Source organism: Zea mays, chromosome 6, assembly GCF_902167145.1.
Source record: "Zea mays cultivar B73 chromosome 6, Zm-B73-REFERENCE-NAM-5.0, whole genome shotgun sequence".
NCBI classification, from domain to species: Eukaryota; Viridiplantae; Streptophyta; class Magnoliopsida; order Poales; family Poaceae; genus Zea; species Zea mays.
In genome coordinates, this window is record NC_050101.1 from 115,220,902 (window position 1) to 115,243,342 (window position 22,441).

The window sequence follows — 22,441 nt, forward strand, 5'->3', positions numbered from 1 at the left end:
AAATTCCCTTTTAAAATTAAAATTTTCTTGTGGTACTTAGGGAGGGGCGTTATTCTCACTACTAAAGATAACCTAGTTAAACGCATGTGGAAGGGTAGTACGAAATATAGCTTTTGCACTCAAAACGAAACTATCCAACATCTTTTCTTTGATTGTTATCTTACTAGGAATATATGGAGAATCATTAACATTGCTTTACATATAGAGAGACCCAATAATATTAATCATTTAACTCGGAATTGGTATGGTAACAAAAAAAACTCATAAAAGAAAAAAACTTCTAATTGGGGTGGCAGCAATGTTTTGATCTATTTGGCTTAGCCAGTAACGATGTCGTCTTTTGTCTCAAAACAATACCATCAATTATGTAGGTTTTTTTGGAGGAACATATGTCACTGTGAGGTCCTTGTAGTGTGTTGAGCACTAGAGGTAGTGGTTATGGAGATCTTCTCAAGACATGGACGGAGGTCCAATGCTAAATTAGAGGGTGTTTGAGCTGCTATTATGCCCTGCAAAAGGCTAGAAAACCTTTCGCTTCCATAATAAAAAGTTGATGGTTATAATAATTAGCTATTTTTTACGGTGCCTATATGCGAGGCATCCCGCAAGTCAGCAACAAGAATAATTGTTAGCATGATGTAATTAGGCCTTGATTTGTGGATGTAATTGCGCTATCTACGGTTGTCATGCATGCAACCTGTGCGCTGTATATATGTACTCCTATTTCCAGTATTGGAATACAATCAATCATTCACATATTTACATGGTATCTATCGCGGTTCTGATCCGCTACGCTTCCGCAACCCTAACCAGCGCTCGCCGCCGATCCGATTGCCACCACCGTCGCTGACCACACGTCGCCGGGTGTCGCCGGTCTCATCGCCCACGCTGCTGATCCGTTCCTGCGTTCGCTATATGCCGCACAGGACTCCCGACTGCGTTTGTCCTATGCCGTTTGCGCGCGAGCGCGTCTCATCCGAGCGCCCAGGACTCCCGACCGCCGCTGCCTCCGCTTCCAATAGTGCGCAGCTCTTCCACCACCGTCCCGTGCCGAATCGCGCATAGGATTTACGCCGCCGTCATCGCGTGATGGGCTTCCGCCGTTGTCTCGAGCCGGAACCGCGGGCGCGTCCTCACCCGAGCACTGCCCCTGCTTCCATCGCGCGCAGGACATCCGGGCGCGTCCTCAACCGAGCGAGCAGTCGCGTGCTGTGCTGTTTGCGCGCGAGCGCGTCTCATTCGAGCGTCTCCACCGCTGCGCCGCCACTGCTCCGTTAGCGTTTAAACTCTGCCTGTTCTGCTCGCCGGGGATTTCCCTGATCCGTCGGGAGTCGGGACCCATTCCTGCCTGCGTCACCATGCTCAGGCTGCGTCAGAGACTCAGAGGGGAGCAGCCGCGTGTGCACCAGCACACGACCACTCCCATGGTGGATGACGCCGACGCGACTGCCGCCGCCGCGACGGCTCAGGAAACCGAAGCCCGCGCCGAGGCCGAGCTCCGTACCGAAGCGGCACGCCTCCACGCTGCAGCCCTCACCAATTTTGAAGCCGCCCATGAGGCTATCTAGGCATAGGCCACCACTGTCGTCAACGTCAAGGCGCTGATCCCCATCATCCTCAACAAGGCTACCAACACCTACACCAAATGCGTGTGGCATGTTCCTCACCGTGCTCGGCAAGTACGCCCTTACCCCGCACGTCCTCGAGGACGCGACACATCCCAATCGCCCTGTTTGGGTCCAGACGGATTGCGTCGTCTTGTCATGGATCTTCACCACCATCTCCGGCGACCTCTAGCAGTCGCTCATGATCCGCCCACGCCACGCACGCGAGGCGTGGTGCTACCTTGAGGATGCATTCCTCGGCCAGAAGGAGTCTCGTGCCCTTCTCCTGGAAACACAGTTTCGCAACCTCCATCAAGACTCCATGACGATCACCGACTTTTACTGCAAGTTGGAGACCATGGATGCGTCTCTTGCCGAATTCGGTGATCCCATCGGTGACCGCCAGATGGTGCTCACCATCCTTCGTGGACTCAGTGGTAAATTCCATCACATGGTGTCTATTTTGAAGATGCAGCGTTCGTTTCCGACGTTCGTCGAGGCCCACATGCACCTGCTCCATGAGGTGGTCGACGTCGACGCCCTCCCACCGTCCTCGCCTGCAGCCCTCATCGCCTCGTCGCCCATGACGCCTGCTGGTGGCCAGGACCACCATGTGCAGGCCTCTGCTCCACCGCGCTCTAGTCAACCTGGCCAGCCAGGAGGCCAACGAAACGGCCGCCATCGCGACAAGGGTGGCCATGGGCAGGGCAGCCATCCTGGCGCTGGCCAAGGTGGCCACGGTCCTCCTACGGGCGGCCACGGTGCCCCGGCTACGCACGGCCACGTCGCACCGGCTGGTCAGGGTGTCGTGCACCCCTCCTTCGCACACCCATGGGCCGGCACGCTCCAGATGTGGTCCTACGGGCGTCCGCCTCCGGCACCGCCGGCCTTCGCCGCTGTTCCCCAGTACGGGCCACCCTTCGGTGGTGCCCCCAGCGGCAACCTCTACGGCAACGGCCCCGGCCATCCGTATGTCTACGGGGGAGGAGGTGCACCCTCGACGCCGATGTTTCAGGGGGCATCATACCAGCTGCCGGTTGCCCCCTAGAATCTCGCACATGGAGGTGCATGGAACCAGGACTCCCTGGTGCAGAACTTCAACACCATGACGCTCACCCCTCTGGCACCATCGGAGTGGTACACCGACTCTGGTGCTGGCTCGCATATGACTGCGGATGCTGGTAAAATTTCCACCCTATCCTCGCCCACATTCTCCACACCTTCGTCTATCATTGTGGGCAATGGTGCTTTACTTTCTGTCACTGCCATCGGATCACATACTTTTTCTTTTCCACATCGCAATCTAGTTCTTAACAATGTCTTAGTTTCACCTCACATTATTAAGAACTTGATTTCATTCGTCGTTTTACCACCGACAATAATTGCTCCATCGAATTTGATATGTTTGGTCTTTCTGTGAAGGATTTGGAAACCAGGAACGTGATCGCCAGGTGCAATAGCTCTGGCGACCTCTATCCATTTTTTTCTCCAGCCACCAGCACCTCCGCATTCCTCGCTGCACCCACCTCGCTATGGCACCGTCTTCTTAGGCATCTTGGGCATGAAGTTTTGTCCAAACTCATTAGTTCCAAAGCCATCTCGTGTAATAAAGATGATAGTCACCATTTATGTCATGCGTGTCAGCTCGGTTGACACACTAGACTTCCTTTTGGTTCCTCAAATTCTCGAGCTACAAATAATTTCGATTTAATACATTGTGATCTTTGGACATCTCCTATTGTTAGTGTGTCGGGCCACAAATATTATCTTGTCATTTTAGATGATTGCTCACATTACATTTGGACTTTCCCGCTTCGCCTAAAATCCGACACATTTGCCACTCTCTCTCACTTTTTTGCTTATGTTCGCACGCAGTTTGGCACCACCATCAAAAGCGTCCAGTGCGACAATGGCCATGAATTTGGTAATTCCCCGGCCCGCACGTTCTTTCTTTCCAACGGTGTTGCCCTTCGCATGTCGTGCCCTTATACATCCCAGCAAAATGGCAAAGCTGAGCGCTCTCTTCGTACCATTAATAACACCTTGCGCTCACTCTTATTTCAGGCGAGTCTTCCTCCGGTCTACTGGGTTGAGGCACGCCACACTGCCACATACCTTATCAACCGGCTCCCCACCAAAACCCTCACCTCCTCCACCCCTTTCTTCCACCTCCACACCACTACACCTTCCTATGTGTCGGGGACCATAATTAGGGGTACCCTCAAGACTCCTAATTCTCAGCTGGTAACCCCCATCAGCACAAAGCTGCAAAGGCCTGATGGGTGCGACTAAGCCAGGGATCGGTCCATTCGAGGGACTCGATCACGCCTCACCCGAGCCCAGCCTCGGGCAAGGGCAGCCGACCCCGGAGGATCTCCGTCTCGCCCGAGGCCCCCCTCCAGCGACGAACATACTTCCGGCTCGCCCAAGGCCCAGTCTTCGCCAAGAAGCAACCCTGGCCAAATCGCCACGCCAACCGACCAAATCGCAGGGGCATTTAATGCAAAGGCGGTCTAACACCTTTATCCTGACGCTCGTCCTCCAGTCGACAGAGCCGAAGTAACCGCAGTCACTTCGCCGCTCCACTAACCGGCCTGACAGAAGGACAGCGCCGCCTGCGCCGCTCCGACTGCTGTGCCACTCGATAGAGTGAGGTTGACAGGCAGTCAGGCCCGGCCTCAGGCACCATAGGAAACTCTGCTCCGCCCGACCCAGGGCTCGGACTCGGGCTCAACCCTGGAAGACGGCGAACTCCGCTCTGCCCGACCCAGGGATCGGACTCGGGCTCAGCCCCGGAAGACGGCGAACTCCGCTCCGCCCGACCCAGGGCTCGGACTCGGGCTAAGCCCCGGAAGACGGCGAACTCCGCTCCGCCCGACCCAGGGCTCGGACTCGGGCTCAGCCCCGGAAGACGGCGAACTCCGCTCCGCCGGACCCAGGGCTCGGACTCGGGCTAAGCCCCGGAAGACGGCGAACTCCGCTCCGCCCGACCCAGGGCTCGGACTCGGGCTCAGCCCCTGAAGACGACGAACTCCACTCCGCCCGACCCAGGGCTCGGACTCGGGCTCAGCCCCTGAAGACGACGAACTCCGCTTCGCCCGACCCCAGGGCTCGGACTCAGCCCTGGCCTCAGCCGACGGTCTCCGCCTCGCCCGACCTAGGGGCTCGGACTCGACCTCGGCCCCAGAAGACAGACTCGACCTCGACCTCGGAGGAGCCTCCGCATCGCCCAACCTAGGGCGCGGACCGACCACGTCAATAGGAGGCACCATCATTACCCTACCCCAAGCTGACTCAGGCTACGGGGAACAAGACCGACGTCCCATCTGGCTCGCTCCGCCAGACAAGTAATGATGGCGCCCCGCACGCTCTATGACGACGGCAGCTCTCAGCCCCCTTACGGAAGCAAGAGGACGTCAGCAAGGACTCGACAGCTCCGACAGCTGTCCTTCCGCCAGGCTCCAGCGCTCCTCCGACGGCCACGACACCACACGAACCGGGTGCCAAAACCTCTCCGGCTGCCACGATGGCATGTACTTAGGGCGCTAGCTCTCCTCCGCTAGACACGTTAGCACTCTGCTACACCCCCATTGTACACCTGGATCCTCTCCTTACGCCTATAAAAGGAAGGACCAGGGCCCTCTTACAGAAGGTTGGCCGTGCGGGGAAGAGGACGGGACAGGCGCTCGCGTGAGGCCGCTCGCTCCCCCTCCCGCGTGGACGCTTGTAACCCCCTACTGCAAGCGCACCCGACCCGGGCGCGGGACAAACACGAAGGCCGCGGGATTTCCACCTCTCTCTCTCTCTCTCGCTCCGACCGCCTTTTCCCCCCTTCGCGCTCCGTCTCGCGCCGACCCATCTGGGCTGGGGCACGCGGCGACATTTCACTCGTCGGCCCAGGGACCCCCTGGTCTCGAAACGCCGACAGTTGGCGCGCCAGTTAGGGGCCTGCTACGTGTTGACGAATAGCTTCCCGTCAAGCTCCAGATGGGCAGTCTCCAGCAACCTTTCCAGCCCGGGACGATGCTCCGTTTCGGGAGTCTTGAGTTCATGTCCCTCGACGGCAGCTACGACATGATACTCCTTCCCCCGCCGTGCGACAGCGACGATGGCGGCCGACAGCCCGCCCGCCGGCGGCGGAATCGACGACGTCTTCCCCGCGTGGTGGAAGAACAACATTCGAGCTCACCCCGCCCTCTCCCCCGCCGACGGAGGAGGAGGCAGGGCAACCAAGGCCAAGCAGGAGGCGACACCTCGTCGGCTGTCGAGCAAGTCGACGGCGCCGGCGCCCCAACGGGGGGCGCGTCGGGCATCGACCTCGCGTTTGAGACGAAGACGAGCGCCGTCTCCCTGCAACACGCCAATTCCGAGCAAACGGACGACGCCAGCACGCTCGCGAAAGGCTTGCTGGGCGTCACCCTCGTACCTGAGACGACGGTGCAGTCAGTCCCTGACGTGACTTCGTCACCACCCGTCGACCAAGAGGTACCCACCGGTTCCCATCTCACGCCCTTTGGATTCAGCCTCGACCTGCCAAGCGACTTCGCTTTGGCGGACGCTCTCATAGAGGCGAGTCCAAACCCTCTGGGGTTTCGTATGCGGTCACCCTAGGACCGGCTCACGGACGTCTCGACCTACAGGCCCTCGGGGTCCGAGGAAGATGACGAGCCCGATTTCTGTTGGGATTTCTCCGGACTTGGTAACCCCAGTGCCATGCGGGACTTCATGACCGCATGCGACTACTGCCTTTCCAACTATTCCGACGGTAGCCGCAGCCTCGGCGACGAGGACTGCGGCCCAAGTCGTGAATGTTTCCACGTCGATCTAGGGGGCCCTCCGAAGGCAACCATCTCGGTATGCCGGAGAACGGTGATCTCCCTAGGCCTGTGCCTCGCGTTGACATCCTACGGGAGCTAGCTATGGTCCCCGTTCAGGCGGGGGGTCATGACCCACAGCTCGAGCAAATCCGCGGGGTGCAGGCCAGGCTCGACGAGGGAGCAGGAACGCTTGAGCCGATCCGCCGGGACATCAGGCAGGAATGGGCGGGCCAACCTCCGGCCGGAGAAGTGCGCCATCTACCCAGGGTATCCAGCACCGCATCGCCGACAATGTCAGGGTGAGGCCGCCACCCGCTTCTAGTGGAGTCGGCTAGAACCTGGCTGCAGCAGCAATGCTTCTCCGTGCGATGCCAGAGCCATCAACCACCGAGGGGCGGCGAATCCAGGGAGAGCTCAAGAATCTCCTGGAGGGCGCCGCGGTCCGACGGGCCGAAAGCTCCGCCTCCCGAAGGCAGGGGTACCCCTCGGAACATCGCGCCGCGACTTCCCGATTCATGCGGGAAGCCTCGGTCCACACCGGGCGCACGCGCAACACAGCGCCTGCGGCCCCGGGTCGCCTCGGCGACGAGCACCATCACCACGACCGTCGAGCCCACCTCGACGAGAGGGTGCGCCGAGGCTACCACCCCAGGCGTGGGGGACGCTACGACAGCGGGGAGGATCGGAGTCCCTCGCCCGAACCACCCGGTCCGCAGGCTTTCAGCCGCGCCATACGACGGGCGCCGTTCCCGACCCGGTTCCGAACCCCGACTACTATCACAAAGTACTCGGGGGAGACGAGACCGGAACTGTGGCTCGCAGACTACCGGCTGGCCTGCCAACTGGGTGGAACGGACGATGACAACCTCATCATCCGCAACCTCCCCCTGTTCCTCTCCGACACCGCTCGCGCCTGGTTGGAGCACCTGCCTCCGGGGCAGATCTCCAACTGGGACGACCTGGTCCAAGCCTTCGCCGGCAATTTCCAGGGCACGTACGTGCGCCCTGGAAACTCCTGGGACCTCCGAAGCTGCCGGCAGCAGCCGAGAGAGTCTCTCCGGGACTACATCCGGTGATTCTCGAAGCAGCGCACCGAGCTGCCCAACATCACCGATTCACATGTCATCGGCGCGTTCCTCGCCGGCACCACCTGCCACGACCTGGTGAGCAAGCTGGGTCGCAAGACCCCCACCAGGGCGAGCGAGCTGATGGACATCGCCACCAAGTTCGCCTCTGGCCAGGAGGCGGTTGAGGCTATCTTCCGGAAGGACAAGCAGCCCCAGGGCCGCCCACCAGAAGATGCCCCCGAGGCGTCAACTCAGCGCGGCGCCAAGAAGAAGGGCAAGAAGAAGTCGCAAGCGAAACGCGACGCCACCGACGTGGACCTTGTCGCCACCGCCGAGTACAAGAACCCTCGAAAACCCCCCGGAGGTGCCAACCTCTTCGACAAAATGCTCAAGGAGCCGTGCCCCTATCATCAGGGGCCCGTCAAGCACACCCTTGAGGAGTGCGCTATGCTTCGGCGCCACTTCCACAGGGCCGGGCCACCCGCGGAGGGTGGCAGGGCTCGCGACGACGACAAGAAGGAAGATCACCAAGCAGGAGAGTTCCCCGAGGTCCGCGACTGCTTCATGATCTACGGTGGGCAAGCGGCAAATGCCTCGGCTCGGCACCGCAAGCAAGAGTGTCGAGAGGTCTGTTCGGTGAAGGTGGCGGCGCCAGTCTACCTAGACTGGTCCGACAAGCCCATCACCTTCGACCAAGCCGACCACCCCGACCACGTGCCGAGCCCGGGGAAATACCTGCTCGTTGTCGACCCCGTCATCGGCGACGTCAGGCTCACCAAGGTCCTCATGGACGGAGGCAGCAGCCTCAACATCATCTACGCCGAGACCCTCGGGCTCCTGCGTGTTGATCTGTCCTCGGTCCAGGCAGGCGCTGCGCCTTTCCATGGGATCATCCCCGGGAAGCGCGTCCAGCCCCTCGGACAACTCGACCTTCCCGTCTGCTTCGGAACACCCTCCAACTTCCGAAGGGAGACCCTCACGTTCGAGGTGGTCGGGTTCCGAGGAACCTACCACGCGGTACTGGGGAGGTCATGCTACGTGAAGTTCATGGCCGTCCCCAACTACACCTACCTCAAGCTCAAGATGTCGGGCCCCAACGGGGTCATCATCGTCGGCCCCACGTACAAACACGCGTTCGAATGCGACGTGGAGTGCGTGGAGTACGCCGAGGCCCTCACCGAATCCGAGGCCCCCATCGCCGACCTGGAGAGCCTCTCTAAGGAGGTGCTAGACGTGAAGCGTCACGCCGGCAACTTCGAGCCAGTGGAGACGGTTAAGTCCGTCCCCCTCGACCCCAGCAGCGACGCCTCCAAGCAGATCCGGATCAGCTCCGAGCTCGATCCCAAATAGGAAGCAGTGCTCGTCGACTTTCTCCGCGCAAACACCGACGTTTTCGCGTGGAGTCCCTCGGACATGCCCGGCATACTGAGGGATGTCGCCGAGCACTCGCTGGATATCCGAGCTGGAGCCCGACCCGTGAAGCAGCCTCTGCGCTGATTCGACAAAGAAAAGCGTAGAGCCATAGGCGAGGAGATCCACAAGCTAATGGCGGCAGGGTTCATCAAAGAGGTATTCCATCCCGAATGGCTTGCCAACCCTGTGCTTGTGAGAAAGAAAGGAGGGAAATGGCGGATGTGTGTAGACTACACTGGTCTAAACAAAGAATGTCCGAAGGTTCCCTACCCTCTGCCTCGCATCGATCAAATCGTGGATTCCACTGCTGGGTGCGGAACCCTGTCTTTCCTCGATGCCTACTCAAGGTATCACCAAATCAGGATGAAGGAGTCTGACCAGCTCGCGACTTCTTTCATCACGCCCTTCGGCACGTACTGCTATGTCACCATGCCGTTCGGCTTGAGGAATGCGGGTGCGACGTACCAGCGGTGCATGAACCATGTGTTCGGCGAACACATTGGCCGGACGGTCGAGGCCTACGTCAATGACATCGTAGTCAAGACGAGGAAAGCCTCCGACCTCCTTTCCGACCTTGAAGTGACATTCCGATGTCTTAAGGCGAAAGGAGTGAAGCTTAATCCCGAGAAGTGTGTCTTTGGGGTTCCCCGAGGCATGCTCTTGGGGTTCATCGTCTCCGAGCGGGGCATCGAAGCCAACCCGGAGAAGATCGCAGCCATCACCAGCATGGGGCCCATCAAAGACTTGAAAGGCGTACTGAGAGTCATGGGATGTCTTGCGACTCTGAGCCGCTTCATCTCACGCCTCGGTGAAAGAGGCCTGCCTCTGTACCGCCTCTTAAGGAAGGCCGAGTGCTTCACTTGGACCCCTGAGGCCAAGGAAGCCCTCGGGAACCTGAAGGCGCTCCTCACGAACGCGCCCATCTTGGTGCCCCCCGCTACCGGAGAAGCCCTCTTGATCTACGTCGCCGCGACCACTCAGGTGGTTAGCGCCGCGGTTGTGGTTGAGAGACGAGAAGAGGGGCATACATTGCCTGTCCAGAGGCCGGTCTACTTCATCAGCGAGGTACTGTCCGAGACCAAAATCCGCTACCCACAAGTTCAGAAGCTGCTGTATACGGTGATCCTAACGCGGCGGAAGTTGCGACACTACTTCGAGTCTCACCCGGTAACTGTGGTGTCATCCTTCCCCCTGGGGGAGATCATCCAGTGCCGAGAGGCCTCGGGTAGAATCGCGAAGTGGGCGGTGGAAATCATGGGCGAAACAATCTCGTTCGCTCCTCGGAAGGCCATCAAGTCCCAGGTCTTGGCGGACTTCGTGGCTGAATGGGTCGACACCCAGCTCCCAACAGTTCAGATCCAGCCGAAACTCTGGACCATGTTCTTCGACGGGTCGCTGATGAAGACAGGAGCCGGCGCAGGCCTACTCTTCATCTTGCCCCTCGGGAAGCACCTACGGTACGTGCTACGCCTCCATTTCCTGGCATCCAACATTGTGGCTGAGTACGAGGCTCTGGTCAATGGGTTGCGGATCGCCATCGAGCTAGGGGTCCGACGCCTCGACGTTCGCGGTGACTCACAGCTCGTCATCGACCAAGTCATGAAGAACTCCCACTGCCGCGACCCGAAGATGGAGGCCTACTGCGATGAGGTTCGGCGCCTGGAAGACAAGTTCTACGGGCTCGAGCTCAACCACATCGCCCGGTGCTACAACGAGACTGCAGATGAGCTGGCTAAAATAGCCTCGGGGCGAACAACGGTTCCCCCGGACGTCTTCTCCCGAGACCTGCATCAACCCTCCGTCAAGATCGACGACACGTCCGAGCCCGAGGCACCCTCGGCCCAGCCCGAGGCACCCTCAGCTCGGCCCAAGGCACCCTTAGTTTAGCCCGAGGTATTCTCGGCCCCCGAGGGTGAGGCACTGCACGTCGAGGAGGAGCGAAGCGGGGTCGCGCCTAATCAAAACTGGCAGACCTTGTACCTGCAATATCTCCACCGAGGAGAGCTACCCCTCGACCGAGCCGAAGCTCGGCGATTGGCGCGGCGCGCCAAGTCGTTCGTCTTGCTGGGAGATGGGAAGGAGCTCTACCACCGCAACCCCTCAGGCATCCTCCAGCGATGCATTTCCATCGCCGAAGGCCAGGAGCTCCTACGAGAGATACACTCGGGGGCTTGCGGCCATCACGCAGCACCTCGAGCCCTCGTTGGAAACGCTTTCCGACAAGGTTTTGTACTGGCCGACGGCGGTGGCCGACGCCACTAGAATTGTCCGCACCTGCGAAGGGTGTCAGTTCTACGCGAGGCAGACCCACCTGCCCGCTCAGGCTCTGCAGACGATACCCATCACCTGGCCTTTTGCTGTGTGGGGTCTGGACCTCGTCGGCCCCTTGCAGAAGGCACCCGGGGGCTACACGCACCTGTTGGTCGCCATCGACAAATTCTCCAAGTGGATCGAGGTCTAACCCCTAAACAGCATCAGGTCCGAACAGGCGGTGGCGTTCTTCACCAACATCATCCATCGTTTTGGGGTCCCGAACTCCATCATCACCGACAACGGCACCCAGTTCACCGGCAGAAAGTTCCTGGACTTCTGCGAGGATCACCACATCCGGATGGACTGGGCAGCCGTGGCTCACCCCATGACGAATGGGCAAGTAGAGCGTGCCAACGGCATGATTCTACAAGGACTCAAGCCTCGGATCTACAACGACCTCAACAAGTTCGGCAAGCGATGGATGAAGGAACTCCCCTCGGTGGTCTGGAGTCTGAGGACAACGCCGAGCCGAGCCACGGGCTTCACGCCATTCTTTCTAGTCTATGGGGCCGAGGCCATCTTGCCCATAGACTTAGAATACGGTTCCCCGAGGACGAGGGCCTACACCGACCAAAGCAACCAAACTAGTCGAGAAGACTCGCTGGACCAGCTGGAAGAGGCTCGGGACATGGCCTTACTACACTTGGCGCGGTACCAGCAGTCCCTGCGACACTACCACGCCCGAGGGGTCCGGTCCCGAGACCTCCAGGTGGGCGACCTGGTGCTTTGGCTGCGACAGGACGCCCGAGGGCGGCACAAGCTCACGCCTCCCTGGGAAGGGCCGTTCATCATCGCCAAAGTTCTGAAGCCCGGAACGTACAAGCTGGCCAATAGTCAAGGCGAGGTCTACAGCAACGCTTGGAACATCCAACAGCTACGTCGCTTCTACCCTTAAGATGCTTTCAAGTTGTTCATATACCTCGCTCCCATGCAAAGTTTAGTCATCAAGGAAGGGTCAGCCTTGCCTCGGCAAAGCCCGACCCTCCCTCGGGGGCTAAAAGGGGGGAACCCCCTCTGCGTCGAAATTTTCCTCGAAAAAAAATCCTTTCTGCCAGAATGTCTTTCGTGCTTTTCGACTACTTCGAAAGTGGATCATAAAAACGACGGAGTACACGTAAGCAGCCAAGGCTGACCGAGCCGAGGGACTCCTACGCCTCCGGGATATGGATACCTCACTCATCACCTTCTGCGATAAGTAACTCGCGTTCGGATAAGTGATTCCGCGGACTGAACAAGTCTTCACGTTCGAAAGCCCCTCTGCCGAAGCGATTCTTCGGGCCTTCTCGACTGCATCGGTGACAGAACCCCATGGATGGGCAAGAGCGCGCGTAAGCGGCAAGGCCGACCGAGCCGAGGGATTCCTACGCCTCCGGGATACGGATACCTCACTCATCACCTTCCGTGAAAAGCAACTCTCGCTCGCACAGACAATTCTGTTACCAACGGAAAAGTCCAGATACTCGAAACAAGAGGAAAAGAAGCGCAGCTTTACAACACGGTGATGGTGTGTTTGGGCCTCGGCGGCCGCAGAAAACGCACACTACAAGATAATCCGATCCTGCAGGCTCGGATCTTGATAGTTGAAGGGAGCAGCAGCACCCTCGGCGTCGACTACACCTTCGGTGAGGTCCGACCTAGCCTCGGACGGCGACGCGATCCGAGGATCCCCACTCTGAAGGACGACTTCATCATCACGCCCGGGCCATCGCCGCCTGGGTCTCCTCCAAGAATCCGGCTCGAGCAGGCGGCTCGGCTGGACACCCCGAGGCCTCGGCCAGCTGTCCCCCGAAGACATCAGCCCGGCCCGAGGCCACGGCAGATCAACTCCGGCATCGGTCCCGCTAACGGACGACCCAGCCAGGCTCCGACCGACCAAGTCTTCTTTTCGAGCCAACTCTGCCTCTGTCCGTGCTGACACCGCTACCCCTGGCTTCGGCTCATCGAAGAGCGGCCGAGGGGTTCCTTTAACTAAGCAAGAGAAGCCTCGGATAGCAAGGCCGACCGAGCCGAGGGACTCCTACGCCTCCGGGATACGGATACCTCACTCGTCACCTTTGCACGGGGCGACTCACGCTTGGTGAAGCGGTTCAGACAACCAACAGGCGAGTCTTAGTGCTCGAAAATGAGGAAAAAACACGGCTCCGCGCCAAAAATACATACACGTTCAGGCCCCGACAGCCACAATGAACAAAAGACCGACATTCAAGGTGCCACTACAAGCGGAACCCCGGTTCCACCTCCGCAGGTACGAACAACCCCACACGATTGGGGGGCCTGCGGAGCAACAGAAGACCGACGGACGGCTCACCGTCGCCCGCTCCAGCAGCGGCGACAACGACGACTTCTGCTCCGGGGGTCCGAACAGCAGCAGCGATGACCTCAGGGCGGATGCTGCTGCCGTGAGGCCCTCGCCCGTGCCCAAACTCGTGAGGCAAGGACGGGCAGAAGGCCGTAGAGTTGGAGGTTGGTCCGTGGGCGGCCCCGGCTATCTCGTCGGCGGAAAAACCTCTTCCAGCTGCCGTGGCGGAAGGCGGCGCCGGGAGCGGCTCCGAAGCCACTCGGGTCAGAGAGCCAGGCACGCGGCAATTGCCAGCGCCACGAACGGCGAACGCCCTTCCCCCCGATCACTGAGGGAAGGAGCGGGCCGCCGCCCGCGCTGGGGCCGACCCCAACTCGGCACACTCCCCTCCCTAGCGCTAATGATGAAAATCCTTGAGGCTGAGGGAGGGGCAGAGGCCGCAGCCCGGCTTGCTTTCCCCCGCCATCGAACTGGAGGTCACCGTCTTGGGTGACCGCCAGCGGAGGGGTGTAGCCGGGCTGCATGATGAAAATCCTTGAAGCCGAACGATGGCTGAAAGGTACCAACTCCCACAGAGTTGGGTTCCTCCAACGATAAGGCGGAAGGATTGCGGGTGTCCCCCATCCGGGGGCTCGGAAGGTGGAAAGATACGATGCATAAGGGAGCGCGAAGACATGGTCGCCTTTCAAGGGGGTCACCCTCCTTTTAAAGGCAACTCTCCCTACATGCGTCCCCAGCCGTCGTGGGCTGAGTCTTCTCCAACACGCTCCAAGGTCCTCCCCCTACGGCGCGGGGGCTGGGTCCCACGCGTCATGCAAGCTGACCCAGAGCGGGAGGAGCCAAACCGCCGCGCGCGGTGCATGCAACCGCCCAGCGGTTACGAGCATTCCTCCACCTTCGCCCAGACCAGCGGGCGAAAGGGCGGGCAGCCATGCAGGCGGCATGCAATCGCGCCAAGTGGGTGCGCCCCTCTGACTTCCAACGCACCCAGCATGGGGGCCCACGCCCACGAGTCATGCAACCGGCGCGCCGGTCGCTACGTGCAAGCAACTGCACCGCCACTCGCACCACTGCCACGCCTCCTCGACTGCGGAACTAGTACCGCGACTCGAGGCAACCCTGCGTACGACCTAGCAGTGCCAGCCAGGCGCGACGGTCAATACGGCCAAAAATGGGCCGGCAGTAATGGCGGTGGCAGGCGGGCAGGAGCAGCGGTCACGTCGTCAGCCAAGCTCACGTCCTGTCCAGGGGCAGCGAGAGAACCCTCTCTCACGGCGTGAAGAAGGCGCGCCTGTGTTCCGTTCCTCGAACGGCTCGCGCACGCGCAACGGCCGCCCCGCGAACCACTCGCCCCGTCGCATTAACTCCGCGGCGGGACAGGCGGCGCCTCTGGCAGGGGAAGCGAGCGGCGCTTCGCCTTCGCCATAATGACCGCGTCAAAAAAGGTACGCCACGTCATTCGATTTCGCATCCTTTTCCTTTTCCTCTTTCTCTCTCTTACAACAGGGACCGGGAAAGGGGGATACCCCGAAAAGGATCCTTCTCTGTGAAGGAAACAGGCTCCGAGCCTCCCTACTGATCAGAGGTTCAAAGGCTGGCCCCTCGGAGGGGTTTAACAGCCGCCTCAGAGCGCGTGGGCTCCACACCCACTACTGGTCAGAGGTTCGAAGGCCGGCCCCTCGGAAGGGTTCAACGGCCGCCTCAGGCCACTTGGGCTCCGCGCCCACTACTGATCAGGGGTTCGAAGGCTGGCCCTCGAAGGGTTCACAGCAGCCTCAGACATAGAGCGAGGGATGACCCTGGGTACGTTCGATACATAACCAAGGCTCGGGCTACGCTCCCGAGGTACCCTAGGACATTTCCGAGACCAGCGGGAACGATCTTGTAACGGAATCCCATCAGAGGGAGGCATCGAGCCCTCGGACCCCGTCGACAGGGGACCGGGTCCGGCAGATCACCCGCAGGTACTTTTGGGCGCGCCTCTGGGCCTCTAGCCGACCCCTAACAAATGGGGCACGGACGTCCGCTCGGATTACCCGTCAACAGCTCACCGGAGACACCATGTTCGGCGCCCTCCGAGGGCAACATGGCGCTTTCCCCCCTCCTCCTTGCAAAAAGGCGACGCAGGGGCGTATGTAAAAAAGTCGAGTCTGTCCCTGACCGTCCTCTCGCCTTGTGCAGAGGCTCGGGGGCTGCTCTCGCAAACCCGGCTCCGGCCAAACCGTTGATAGCGTCAACATACCAGCCCGAGAACTTGGGACCCGACCGTGCACCCGGGCTACGGCCAGCTCGCATGAGGGAATGACCAGACCAGCCGAGGCATTGCGCGAGGCATTAAGACCTCGGAGGAGTCAAACCACCCCTCCGAGGCCTCGGGGGCTACACCCGGCGGGTGCGCTCGCGCGCACCCACCGGAACAAAACGCAACCGAGAAAGGCTGGTCCCCTCGCAAAAAAGTGCGACAAAAGCCTCCAAGCGAGTGTTAACACTCCCTTCGAGGCTCAGGGGCTACTGTCGGGGACCATAATTAGGGGTACCCTCAAGACTCCTAATTCTTAGCTGGTAACCCCCATCAGCACAAAGCTGCAAAGGCCTGATGGGTGCGACTAAGCCAGGGATCGACCCATTCGAGGGATTCGATCACGCCTCGCCCGAGCCCAACCTCGGGCAAGGGCAGCCAACCCCGGAGGATCTCCGTCTCGCCCGAGGCCCCCCTCCAGCGACGAACATACTTCCGGCTCGCCCGAGGCCCAGTCTTCGCCAAGAAGCAACCCTGGCCAAATCGCCACGCCAACCGACCAAATCGCAGGGGCATTTAATGCAAAGGCGGCCTGACACCTTTATCCTGACGCACGTCCTCCAGTCGACAGAGCCGAAATGACCGCAGTCACTTCGCCGCTCCACTGACCGGCCTGACAGAAGGACAGCGCCGCCTGCGCCGCTCCGACTACTGTGCCACTCGACAGAGTGAGGTTGACAAGCAGTCAGGCCTGGCCTCAGGCACCATAGGAAACTCTGCTCCGCCCGACCCAGGGCTCGGACTCGGGCTCAACCCCAGAAGATGGCGAACTCCGCTCCGCCCCACCCAGGGATCGGACTCGGGCTCAGCCCCGGAAGACGGCGAACTCTGCTCCGCCCGACCCAGGGCTCGGACTCGGGCTAAGCCCCGGAAGACGGCGAACTCCACTCCGCCTGACCCAGGGCTCGGACTCGGGCTCAGCCCCGGAGACGGCGAACTCCGCTCCGCCCGACCTAGGGCTCGGACTCGGGCTAAGCCCCGGAAGACGGCGAACTCCGCTCCGCCCGACCCAGGGCTCGGACTCGGGCTCAGCCCCTGAAGACGACGAACTCCGCTCTGCCCGACCCAGGGCTCGGACTCGGGCTTAGCCCCTGAAGACGACGAACTCCGCTTCGCCCGACCCCAGGGCTCGGACTCAGCCCTGGCCTCAGTCGACGGTCTCCGCCTCGCCCGACCTAGGGGCTCGGACTCGACCTCGGCCCCGGAAGACAGACTCGACCTCGACCTCGGAGGAGCCTCCGCATCGCCCAACCTAGGGCGCAGACCGACCACGTCAACAGGAGGCACCATCATTACCCTATCCCCAAGCTGACTCAGGCTACGGGGTACAAGACCGGCGTCCCATCTGGCTCGCTCCGCCAGACAAGTAATGATGGCGCCCCGCACGCTCTATGACGACGGCGACTCTCAGCCCCCTTACGGAAGCAAGAGGACGTCAGCAAGGACTCGACAGCTCCGACAGCTGTCCTTCCGCTAGGCTCCAGCGCTCCTCCGACGGCCACGACACCACACGAACCGCGTGCCAAAACCTCTCCGGCTGCCACGATGGCATGTACTTAGGGCGCTAGCTCTCCTCCGCTAGACATGTTAGCACTCTGCTACACCCCCATTGTACACCTGGATCCTCTCCTTACGCCTATAAAAGGAAGGACCAGGGCCCTCTTACAGAAGGTTGGCCGCGCGGGGAAGAGGACGGGACAGGCGCTCGCGTGAGGTCGCTCGCTCCCCCGCCCGCGTGGACGCTTGTAACCCCCTACTGCAAGCGCACCCGACCCGGGCGCGGGACAAACACGAAGGCCGCGGGATTTCCACCTCTCTCACTCTCTCGCTCCGGCCGCCTTTTTCCCCCCTTCGCGCTCCGTCTCGCGCCGACCCATCTGGGCTGGGGCACGCGGCGACATTTCACTCGTCGGCCCAGGGACCCCCCGGTCTCGAAACGCCGACACTATGAACACCTCAAAGTTTTCGGTTGTGCTTGTTACCCAAACATGTCCTCTACAGCAGCCCATAAACTCGCTCCTCGTTCATCTCTATGAGTCTTCCTCGGCTACTCCTCAGAGCACAAAGGCTATCGGTGTTTTGAGCTTGAGTCGAATCGCATTCTCACCTCTAGACATGTTGTTTTTGACGAATCCTCCTTTCCCTTCGCCAACATGTCTACCTCACCCCTGACATCCTCCGCCTTGGATTTTCTTCTAGATGACAGTGATCTCACTGCTCCTCTTCCTAGAGCAACGTTTGCCCGTGCAGGTACTGCTGATAGGGCAGTTGAGGCTCCTGCGCCCCTCACTCGCCACCGAGCGCTGCCCCGCGGTCACCACAGCTGCGTGCTGGGCATGGGGCGCCCAGCCTCGTAGGGCCGTCCACCAGTGCTGCCCCTAGCAGTGCACCCCTTGTGCCCCCGGTCGGTGTTGCTGCCCCTATGCCCCCTGCACAGGTCATTGCCAGCAGCGCCACGGCCATCGGGCGCACGGTCTTCACCAAGTCGGTCTCCATCGTCCCCATCGTCAACAAGCACTCCATGCGCACCCATGGCAAATCCGGCATTACACATCCTGTGGATCATCTCAACCCCCACGTTGTGCTAATGTCGCCATTGCCTCGCTCCGTTCGGGATGCCCTTGCGGATCCAAATTGGCGCTCAGCTATGCAAGCTGAATATGATGCCCTCATGGCTAATGACACCTGGAGTTTGGTACCACGTCCTCGTGGCGTCAATCTGGTTACTGGCAAGTGGATTTTCGAGCACAAACTTCATGCAGATGGGTCTCTCGATCACTACAAGGCTCGTTGGGTTCTTCAGGGGTTTACACAACGACCTGGTCTTGATTATGATGAGACATTCAGCCCAGTTGTTAAGCCAACGACAATTCACGTTGTTCTCTCTCTGGCTCTCTCTCAGGACTGGCCCATCCATCAGTTAGATGTGAAGAATGCATTCCTACATGGCACCCTCACCGAGAAAGTGTACTGTGTGTAGCCTTTTGGGTTTGTGGACTCCTCTCGCTCAGATTTGGTTTGTCGGCTAAACAAATATCTGTATGGACTGAAGCAGGCTCCTCGTGCATGGCATCACAGGTTCGCCTCATATCTCTCCTCCATTGGGTTTATTGAAACCAAGTCAGATAGTTCTTTGTTTATTTGTTGTCGAGGGTTCGACACTGCTTATTTGTTGCTCTACGTGGATGACATCGTCCTCACCGCCTCCCCTGTCGAGTTTCTTCGTCAAGTTATTGGGGCTCTCTAGCATGAGTTTGCAATGACAGACATGGGTCAGCTTCACCATTTCTTGGGCATCTCTGTCACACGCTCAACACATGGCCTGTTTCTTTCTCAGCGGTAGTACACTCAGGATATTTTGGAGCGCACCGGGATGAGTGTGTGCAAACCTTGTAGCACGCCTGTTGATCTCAACTCCAAACTATCTGCAGATGGACCTCCTGTTGGTGATGCTACTCAGTACCGCAGTCTGGTAGGAGCTCTTCAGTACCTGACCTTTACACGTCCTCACATTGCTTTTGCAGTTCAGCAGATTTGCCTCTATATGCATGATCCCAGGGAGCCTCACCTTGCTGCTCTTAAGCGCATTCTGAGATATCTTCAAGGCACCACAGACTTTGGTTTGACTATGCGTCGTTCTCCCCCGTTGGAGCTGGTTGTCTACACGGATGCCGACTGGGCTGGATGTCCCGACACTCGACGGTCAACTTCTGGTCATGCTGTGTTCCTTGGAGATAACCTGGTGTCATGGTCCTCCAAGCGACAACACACGTTCTCACAATCCAGTGCCGAGGCCTGAGAGCACCTAGAGGGGGGTGAATAGGTGATCCTGTAAAATTCAATACTAAATAGCCACAAGCTTGGTTATAAAGATGTTAGTGCAATAGAACCAAGTGGCTATAGAGCGAGCTCTTGTGAATCACAATAATCACAGAGAAAGACAACACAAGAGACACAGTGGTTTATCCCGTGGTTCGGCCAAGTATAACACTTGCCTACCTCCACGTTGTGGCGTCCCAATGGACGAGGGTTGCACTCAACCCCTTTCAAGTGATCTGATGATCAACTTGAATACCACGATATTCTTCCTTATAGTTTTCTTCCCGTTTGGGAGGAATCTCCACAAGTTGGAGCCTCTCGCCCTTACAAGATTGATCACAAAGAAAGCACAGAGTAAGGTTGGGAAGAGCAACGCACACTAGAATTAAATCCACACCACAAACACACACACAAGTGAGAAGATGAGCACACAAAACACGCGTGGGGAGTTTGCAACTCGAAAAGTGCTCCAATCTCAAGAACAATGAACGATTGCGTGAAAGTGAGGACTAGAAGTCTTGGAATGCTTAGAGTGTGCTTGGGTCGCTCCTCCATGCGCCTAGGGGTCCCTTTTATAGCCCCAAGGCAGCTAGGAGCCGTTGGAGGCCAACAAGGAAAGTTATCCTTGCCTTCTGTCAGGTGGTGCACCGGACAGTCCGGTGCACCACCGGACAGCCACTGTTCATGTCCGGTGCGCGATCTCCTTCCTATTCTGGCGCAGCCGACCGTTGCAGATTTGTGGCAGTTGGCGCACATAACACTGTCCGGTGCACACCGGACAGTCCGGTGCCCTCTGCCGACCGTTGGCGCGGGCCACGCGTCGCCCGCGGATTGCGTGGTCGACCGTTGCGCTAGTGGCCGTTGGCTCACCGGACAGTCTGGCGCACCACCGGACAGTCCGGTGAATTATAGCCGTACGCCGCCAAATTCTCCCGAGAGCGGCCTATTCACCGGAGGATGGTCTGGCGCACCGGATACTGTCCAGTGCACCACCGAACAGTCGAGTGTGCCAGACCGAGCAGGACTTTGGCTGTACCAAGGCAAGTCATTTGCAATTCTTTTCTTCTTTTCTTCTCACTGTTTCTAGCACTTAGATAAAACATATTAGTACTTAAAAACTATGTACTAAGTCTATAAACATACCTTCTCTTTGATTTGCACTTCTCTTCTTCATTTAGCTCATTAGAACTTATTTAAATGTGTTGAGCACTTAATCACCAAAACATAAATAGAAATTGCCTAAGGGCACATTTCCCTTTCAATCCCCCCCTTTTTGGTGATTTATGCCAACACATCAAAAAGCAATGCAAAACATGCAACATCGATTCAAATTGAAGACCAAATTGTTTTTGACTCTAATTTGACATATTTGGATCATTCTTTGCCACCACTTGGTTTGTTTTTGCGAATCAAATTCATTTCCAATCTTTAAGTCAAACTCACTTGTTTGGGCATAAAAAGAGATATTCCAAGAGTGAAAATGATCAAGATAAAAAAACTCCCCCTTTTTCCCATAATCATAAATTTTTCCCACAAGAGACCAAATTTTGCAATGAGAGTATTTTGGCAAACCAAAAATTCTAACTCTACTATTTTCAAAATTCTCAAGTGGTAGCTGATCCATTTGCTTTGGCCTTAATTTCTCCCCCTTTGGCATTAAGCACCAAAATGGGATTATTTTTTGCCCTTTAACCCCATTGCCTCACCAAAATTGTTAATTAAGAGCAAAACAACAATATGATCATAAGAATGAACTTGGAGGTGTGTACACTAATACCGGAGTGCAGTGGAAGTCTTTGCATGGTCCAAGTTCACCTTTCCCTTTCAATTCACCTTTGAGACTACATCAAGTACACTTAAACACACATGTTAGTCTCAAAGGGTCAAGTTGTAGCACTTCTCCCCCAAAATATGTGCATCATTCACACATGGACTTATGAGGTCCGGGAATCCCTTGCACAACTTGAGCACCATAAATAAGCAACAAATGATCAAAGGCATAAAATGCATGTATGCTATAGATCAATCCAAGTTACGCGAATCTAAGACATTTAGCTCACTTCGCAGCCTGCAAAATGTTTTCTCATCTAAAGGCTTGGTAAAGATATCGGCTAGCTGGTTCTCGGTGCTAATATGGAACACCTCGATATCTCCCTTTTGCTGGTGGTCTCTCAGAAAGTGATGTCGGATGTCTATGTGCTTAGTGCGGCTATGTTCAACAGGATTATCCGCCATGCGGATTGCACTCTCATTGTCACATAGGAGTGGGACTTTGCTCAGATTGTAGCCAAAGTCCTAGAGGGTTTGCCTCATCCAAAGTAGTTGCGCGCAACACAGTCCTGCGGCAACATACTCGGCCTCAGCGGTAGATAGGGCAACAGAGGTTTGTTCCTTTGAACTCCAAGACACTAGGGACCTTCCTAGGAATTGACACGTCCCTGATGTACTCTTCCTATCAACCTTGCATCCAGCATAATCGGAGTCTGAGTATCCAATCAAGTCAAAGGTAGACCCCTTTGGATATCAGATCCCGAAGCAAGGCATAGCAACTAAATATCTAAGAATCCGCTTAACGGCCACAAGGTGACATTCCCTTGGGTCAGATTGAAATCTAGCACACATGCATACGCTAAGCATAATATCCGGTCTACTAGCACATAAATAAAGTAAAGACCCTATCATAGACCGGTATGCCTTTTGATCAACGGACTTACCTCCTTTGTTGAGGTCGACATGTCCGTCGGTTCCCATTGGTGTCTTCGCGGGTTGGCATCCTTTATCCCAAACCGCTTGAGAAGATCTTGTGTGTA

General features: G+C 58.0%; 1 pseudogene; it reads left to right on the forward strand.

The window, feature by feature from the left end:
* The first annotated feature begins 915 nt into the window (after positions 1-915).
* Positions 916-18,194, forward strand: LOC109940507 (uncharacterized; annotated as a pseudogene).
* The last annotated feature ends 4,247 nt before the right edge of the window (positions 18,195-22,441 follow it).